Source organism: Panthera tigris, chromosome D1 (genome assembly GCF_018350195.1).
Source record: "Panthera tigris isolate Pti1 chromosome D1, P.tigris_Pti1_mat1.1, whole genome shotgun sequence".
Classification (NCBI taxonomy): Eukaryota; Metazoa; Chordata; class Mammalia; order Carnivora; family Felidae; genus Panthera; species Panthera tigris.
The window spans coordinates 70,161,570-70,169,162 of record NC_056669.1 but is presented as its reverse complement, the minus strand read 5'-3'; the positions used below and the strand labels follow the sequence as shown (position 1 = coordinate 70,169,162).

At 39.4% G+C, this 7,593-nt stretch overlaps 1 long non-coding RNA gene across 1 annotated transcript; it reads right to left on the bottom strand.

Moving 5' to 3' along the window:
* Positions 1-892: 892 nt before the first annotated feature.
* Positions 893-7,456, bottom strand: LOC102967888. Its single transcript, XR_445169.3, has 4 exons — positions 7,330-7,456; positions 5,263-5,308; positions 1,096-1,187; positions 893-940 (listed from the first exon to the last, which is right to left on the bottom strand). It is a non-coding gene; the product is annotated as an uncharacterized LOC102967888 (long non-coding RNA).
* Between the last annotated feature and the right edge of the window lie 137 nt (positions 7,457-7,593).

Sequence of the window (7,593 nt, the reverse complement as noted above, 5' to 3'; positions counted from 1 at the left end):
GAAGGATCTTACTGTTATGCAGACATTTAAAATCATGTGACATGAGGGGTGCCTACGTAGCTCAGTCAGTTGTGCATCCAATTCTTGATTTCAGCTCAGGTCCTGATCCCAGGATCATGGGATCGAGCCCTACACTGGGCTCTGCGCTGGGCATAGAGCCTGCTTGAGAATCTCTCTCCCTCTGCCCCTCTCCCCTGCTTGTATTCTCTCTCTCTCTCTCAAAAATAATAAAGGAAAACTTAAAAATTTTTTTTAACGTTTATTTATTTTTGAGACAGAGAGAGACAGAGCATGAACAGGGGAGGGGCAGAGAGAGAGGGAGACACAGAATCTGAAACAGGCTCCAGGCTCTGAGCTGTCAGCACAGAGCCTGACGCGGGGCTCGAACTCACAGACCGTGAGATCATGACCTGAGCTGAAGTCGGACGCTTAACCGACTGAGCCACCCAGGCGCCCCAATAAAGGAAAACTTAAAAATTACAAAAGCACATGGCATGAAATGTTTATGGTATAATGTTTAAATAAAAAAGCAGGGTAAAAAAAGCATTTATAATTTGATATAAATTTTTGTGGCAGGTTATTTTGTTGAGATATTAATTCTATGTATCCCCCTGCCCCTCGCCCCCATTCAAGCAAGTATCCAGACCCTCATATTTTTGTAAGGCAAAAAGCAAAACATAGGCTCTTGTTGTCTTTTGAAATAAGGAGGAGAAACAAAGGACAGAAATGCCTTTGAAGGTGAGGTGGAAGACAGATTCCTTAAGACTTAGAAGTCTGAAGCTCAAATGTTGAGTAAGCAGCTAAGTCTTCTGTCTTGCTCTGTGACAGAACCCAGGATGGTGGCAAAACCTCAAAGGGGAAGGCTGCACCTGGGTGCTTGGGCTGCCAGATTCACTCATTTGATTCCAAGGGTGGTAAAGGAGTATCAGAGTCATGAGACCTGAAGGGAAGATGGCATAAAAGGGAATCTTAGCAGTAAATCAATGTGGACAGACAACTAAATAATTTCCAGGTATTTCCATGATAATTAAGGCCCTAGAAACTTTGTACAATCCTAGATGGAGAGGAAATGCTCAGTAACCGAGACGGACTTACCCACCAGCATGGCAGGATGGGAGCTCAGGTTTAGATTCAAGTTGATCTGAAGAAATGCAATTATTTACTTCTGTGGAATAGGAGAGCCATACCTACAATATGCATATGCAAATACAATGTATTACAAACTATAAATATTAGAAAATACATTCTCAGGATAATTTTCCTCCTTTAGATATATATTATCGTAGGGAAAAAATCACTAAAATTTTAATAGGGATTTTTCTCTACATAGGGGATTATTTTTCCACACTGTTTGCATTTGAAACAGTTTAAATAAACGTGTATTCCTTTTATTTTTGAAAAAAAAAATATAAAACCAACTATAAGCTTTTATCCTATATATTTGAACAGGTAAAAAACAGAGAAGGGTATATATCATAATCTTAGGTTCTATTTCAGCTGTTTCAGATCTACTAGTATTAATATTCTTAGAGGTATAATACAAACTCAACTTCAGGAAAAGAAAACGGGTTTTTCTCACATTAAAAACAAAAAGTATCATATACCTCCTGCACCCTGTAAAATTTTTAAATATTATTGCATCAGTCAGGGTCCCAGCAGGAAACAGCACACTCCAAAGGCACAACTGAAGACAGTGTAGTCAGAATGTGGGCAATGAAACAGCAAGAGATGATATAGTACCACTGCTGACTTGTGGCCAACATGGAGGGAAGGTGGGAGGTTAATAAATACCCTGATCTCTTTCTCCCACTGCCTTCTGATCTGCTAGTGCCCTCCATCAGCTGAGCTCAACCAGAAGCCACTGGAGAAGGGACGGGTAAGATCTATAGCGGCAATGGAGACTATCTAACACAGTAACATCAAGGGGCAAGCAATCCTACAATTTTGTTATAAATATTTCCAAATTTATGGATTAATAGTTATAAAATTCCAGTTATAAAATAAATTAAGTCACACAGATGAAAAGTACATCATAGGGTATATAGTCAGTAATATTGTAATTAACTTTGTACAGTGACAGGTGGTGACTACATTTACCATGGTGAGCATTATGTAATATATAAAATTGTCAAATCACTATGTTGTGTACCTGAAACTAATATAATACTATATGTCAGTTATACTTCAATTAAAAAAATATTTTAGGGGCGCCTGGGTGGCGCAGTCGGTTAAGCGTCCGACTTCAGCCAGGTCACGATCTCGCGGTCCGTGAGTTCGAGCCCCGCGTCAGGCTCTGGGCTGATGGCTCGGAGCCTGGAGCCTGTTTCCGATTCTGTGTCTCCCTCTCTCTCTGCCCCTCCCCCATTCATGCTCTGTCTCTCTCTGTCCCAAAAATAAATAAAAAATGTTGAAAAAAAAAAATTAAAAAAAAAAAATATTTTAGGGGCGCCTGGGTGGCTCAGTCGGTTAAGGATCTGACTTCAGCTCAGGTCATAATCTCACAGTTTGTGCATTCAAGCCCCACATCGGGCTCTGCACTGACAGCTCAGAGCCTGGAGCCTGCTTTGGATTCTATGCCCCACTCTCTCTCTCTCTGTCCCTGCCCTGCTTGTGCTCTGTCTCTCTCTGTTTCTCAAAAATAAACATTTTAAAAAAATTTAAAAATGGGGTGCCTGGGTGGCTCAGTCGGTTAAGTCTCTGACTTTAGCTCAGGTCATGATCTCATAGCTCATGAGTTCAATCCCTGCATCAGGCTCTGTGCTGACAGCTCAGAGCCTGGAGCCTGCTTCAGATTTTGTGTCTCCTTCTCTCTCTGCTCCTCCGCTACACGTGCTCTGTTTCTCTCTCTCTCTCTCTCTCAAAAATAAACAAAAAAAATTTTTTTAATTAAAAAATATTTTTAATAGAAAAAAATAATTCCAAATTTAAAGATTTCTCCTAGAAGGGTACTGGAAAGACAGTGTTGGACACTAATCTTTGGTACTGTGCAATACACTGGAATTATTACTAGTACTGCTAAGGTACTTTTATTCATCCCTGATTTTTTAAACTATGTTAGGCGCTAGTTAGTGTGACACTTTATGTATGTGTGTGTGTGTGTGTGTGTGTGTGTGTGTGCGCGTGTCGCTGTTCTCCAAGAGCTTGTGATTTAATAGATGGAGACAATATGTAAACAAATAAGTGCAATTGTTATATGTGTGTAGCAGGATGTTAAAGTGAGACTCTTTCTATCTTATTTTTGTGTGTGGTTCTAAGAAAGTAAATTATTCCCACATGCCACAGTAAAGTGGAAGGCCACCAAAAGTAGAAATTGCAAAAAAGGGGGGGGGTTGCTTTTGCAATTTACCTGTGTATCCACTTCTAAGTCAGAAAAAAAGTTGAAGTTTAGAAGATTTTGAGAGGGTTTTTAATGTGCAGTGTGTTGACATTGGTTTTTCCTTACCTCATGCCCAGGGAGAGAGGCTTTAATGGAACTTTGATATATGTCCCTTAGAGCTGGGGGTTATGGGGGTCACAGTGGATTCGCGTCAGGATTATATTTGAGGCATTCATTCATTCAATACTTCAGTAGCACTTTTTTTTTTTAATTTTTTTTTTTAACATTTATTCATTTTTGAGAGTGAGAGAGACAGAGCCTGAGTGGGGGAGGGGCAGAGAGAGAGGGAGACACAGAATCCAAAGCAGGCTCCAGGCTCTGAGCTGTCAGCACAGAGCCTGACACAGGGCTCGACTCTCGGACCGCGAGATCATGACCTGAGCTGAAGTCAGACGCTCAACCAACTGAGCCACCCAGGCGCCCCTCAGGAGCACTTATTAAGCAGGTACTATACCAGACACAGGTGACTACAGCAGTGAATGAAATAGATGAAAAGCCCCTGCCTCCGTGAAGCCAACATTCTAGTGGAATCTGGACAAGCAAAGATGGCTGGCTAACTGCAAAGATGAGTTTTGAGTGGTCAAAATCTATACTCAGAGGTGTGAGGCAAAGCCATTCTGTGGATATCTGGATCAGATATGGGTTGCTGAAGAAAGTCACGTGGAAGAGTAAAGAGACCCCCACAGAAAGAAGCTGGAGGCATATAGCACAGATGCAAGCAACTGACATTGGGCTGATTGCCAGATGACATATATTTACCCAAGTGCAAGCAAGAGATTGCCAGTATTTGCTCATCGGGGTAAGGTGACGAAAGAGGTGTTTCCAAAGAATGCATACAGTTACAAGTGTTGAGTGAAATTGAAGAAGTACTGCTACATTTGCTGACCCACTCTTCCTACAAAATATCTTTACTGATCAATTTTTCAACTCTTGGTTAAAGACCAAGAAGCATCCTAAGCCAAATCCCCAAAACATGAAGAGCTGAAAGTCATATAAAAACTTTAGTAAGTGCTTAGGACCTTCAGTTTTGACCAAAAGGCTAACCAAATGCCCGTTCTGATGGCTTATGAGAGGAGCTTTGATATGAGCCTCTGAAGAGTCTAGCCAATCACTGTGAATGAAGGATATATCACAAAGCCCTAAATATTTATTTAGGAGATAACAATCAAAAGGACAAGTTTGAGAGTGAGAGATTCATCATTCTTTCATTTTTTCATTTAACAAATATTTAATGAGTACCTACTATTATGCTAGGCTTTGTTCTAGGCACTAGGAGTAGCGTAGTAAATAAAAAAAATTTCTGGTGTGCCTGGATGGCTCAGTGGGTTAAGCGTCCAACCGTTGATTTCAGTTCAGGTCATGATCTCACCATTGTGAGATCAAGCCCACACGGGGCTCTGCATTGAGTGTGGAGCCTGCTTGGGATTCTCTCTCTCTCTCTCTCTCTCTCTCTCTCTCTCTCCCTCTCTCTCAAAATAAATAAGTAGACATTTTTTAAAAAATCCCTATGTTGAGTGCTACGTGATTCCCTGTTACATACTTACAGTATCCCTCATGCTGTCCCTCCCCTTAACTTTTACTTGAACTAGCTTCATTGGGTTTCTTTTCTTTGTATTCAATACATTCCCTTCTACAAAAGTAACACGGTAGCAATAGGTTAACTACCTAAGGGCAGGGGCTCCTGGAAATCAATGAGAAAATGACTAATAATAATAAACTGAAGAAGGGAATTAAGTGGCAATTCACTAAAGTAAGGTAAACAGACAAGAAATACATGAAAAGATTTTTTTTTTTGGCTAGGAAGCAAAAAATACAAGTAAAATTAAAGAGATTTTTTTCCTCTTTTTTTTTTGCCTATCAACTTGATAAAGGTAAAAAGTACTTACCCTATCCAGTGCTGGTGAAAGTATAAAGAAAGTGGACTCTCAGGCACTGTAGAATATAAATTGATACAAGTTTTTGCTTTTTTGTAATTTAGCTATATTTATCATAATTGTAAATGCAAGTTCCCTTTGACCTGGCAATTCCATTACTATGAATTCATCATAAGGAGGTAATCAGGAAAGTACAAAAATGTGTGTATGTATAAAAATATTCATTATAGTATTTTTATAATAATGAAGACTTGGAAATAAGCTAACGGTTCACCCATAGTTTAGTTAATTATTGTATTTCTACACAATGGAATACTATGCCACTATTGAAAATAATATATATCATTACTTATGAACACGAAAACATGGCCATAACTTTTAAAGTGTAGTATAAAACAGTTTAGTATGATCTTATTTGTAAAAACAATTATATATTTATTACACATATTTTTGAAGCATGTGAATATACGCATATGCAGAAAAGAATTGCCAAAATGTTTATGTACTATATAACAATTATTAAATGAGTAGTTACTTTGCACTCAACATTCATTAAATAATATTTATTAAGCATTTAGTATATGCTAGGCATTGTGCTGGGTGCTAGAGAAACAGAAGAGAACAATCTGCTAATTTAATCCACTAAATTAACAGTGATTTTTAAAATGACAACAATTTGGGGTGCCTGGTGGCTCATTTGGTTAAGCATCCAACTTTGGCTCAGGTCATGATCTCATTCATGTTCATTCATGAGTTTGAGCCAGGCTCTCTGGTGTTAGCATGGAGCCTGCTTCGAATCCTCTGTCCCACTCTCTCTCTGCCACTCCCCCGCTCGCTTGCATGCTCTCTCTCAAAAATAAATAAACATTAAAAAGATATAATATAATAATATATATAATAATTTATAAATAATATATATTAATATATATATAATATAATAAATATATATAATATATATTCTTTTTTAAATGACAACAACCAGTATTGGTGAATTTAAAGAGGAGGAGGGCACCCTCAAATACTATTGTGGTTGGCACCGAATCCTAACCACTAGACCACCAGGGAGGTTTCATATACTATTGTGGAGTATAAACTGATAAAACATTTCTGGAGGGCAGCTTAGCACTTTTTATTAAAAGCTTTGGAAAAATCCATTTCACTCGACTCTGCAATTCCATTTTTAGGAATTTATTCTAAAGAAGGAAGTATTGGTGTATGCAAGCAAAACTATGTACCAAGCAGTTCATAAATGAGTTGGTGAGTAGGGGGGAACCTAAATATTAAACAACAGGGATTTGGTTAAATAAAACATCGTATGTTCATAATGCAGAATACTAGGGAGTCATATTTAACCTGAAAAATATTTGACAGAGAAAAAAAGACCAAAATATCAAAGTGAAAGTTTTAAACAGGCTGTGATACTAAATTGCTCTAAACTCGAGCAAATCACAGAAGTGACCTGAGTCTGTTACTTCATCTGCAAAAGCTTAGATCATTAAGGACCAAACTTTCAATGTGGACCTTGCCTGAGTCTAGGTACTTAACTTTCCTACTTTATAAAGAAAATATGTCAACGTTGGTACAGGGTAGGTGTTAAATTGGCAGATGTTTGCAGAGCTGTGCTAAAAACTCTCTGTGGATTTGCCAAAAGTTCTCAACAGAGAAAATACGTGTTTCAGAAGAAAATGTCCAGTTTTTCTCAGTGGTCTGATCTACCCGATTAAAACATTATAACAAAATAAAGAAAAAACAAGCATCGTGCTTGATTTTGACACCAGAGAAAGGCATTAGTGCCCTCATGGAGTTCAAAGTCTTGTAGGGGAAACCAGTAATGGTAATAAAGAGGGACCAATGGCAACAGAGCCTTGAAAAATGATTTCTCCAGGGAATGGAGAAAAGGCTTTCCGAAGTAGAAAGAAATGCGTGTACACAAAGTACTTGACGAAGAGTGTGGTTGACACAAACAAACGAACCATTATTTTGTGGCCTTTCTTACAGCCTCGCTCTTCTTCCAGTCACACAATACCCCAAATCTCTGTGGACCCTGAATGAGAGATTTCGAGCGGCACACTGCATCACCTGTAGTCGCAGGCGTCGTCTCGAACGATTTCAGGTGTATCAGCCGAGCGGTGAGAAACTGGAGGGAATCGGCAATACACAGGTAATAATCACTGAGGATCCGAGAAGGGCGATTTTGTAGTGGCCGCCCCGAAGCTCTCAGCCGCCGCGGGCACTCCCCGCCCAAGATTTCCCGCCAATCTCAACCCCGCCTCCTTACGAGGCCCCGCCTACTGGGGGGGGGGGATCTGGGAGTTTGAGGGTGGGGTAGCGCTGGGAGCCTAT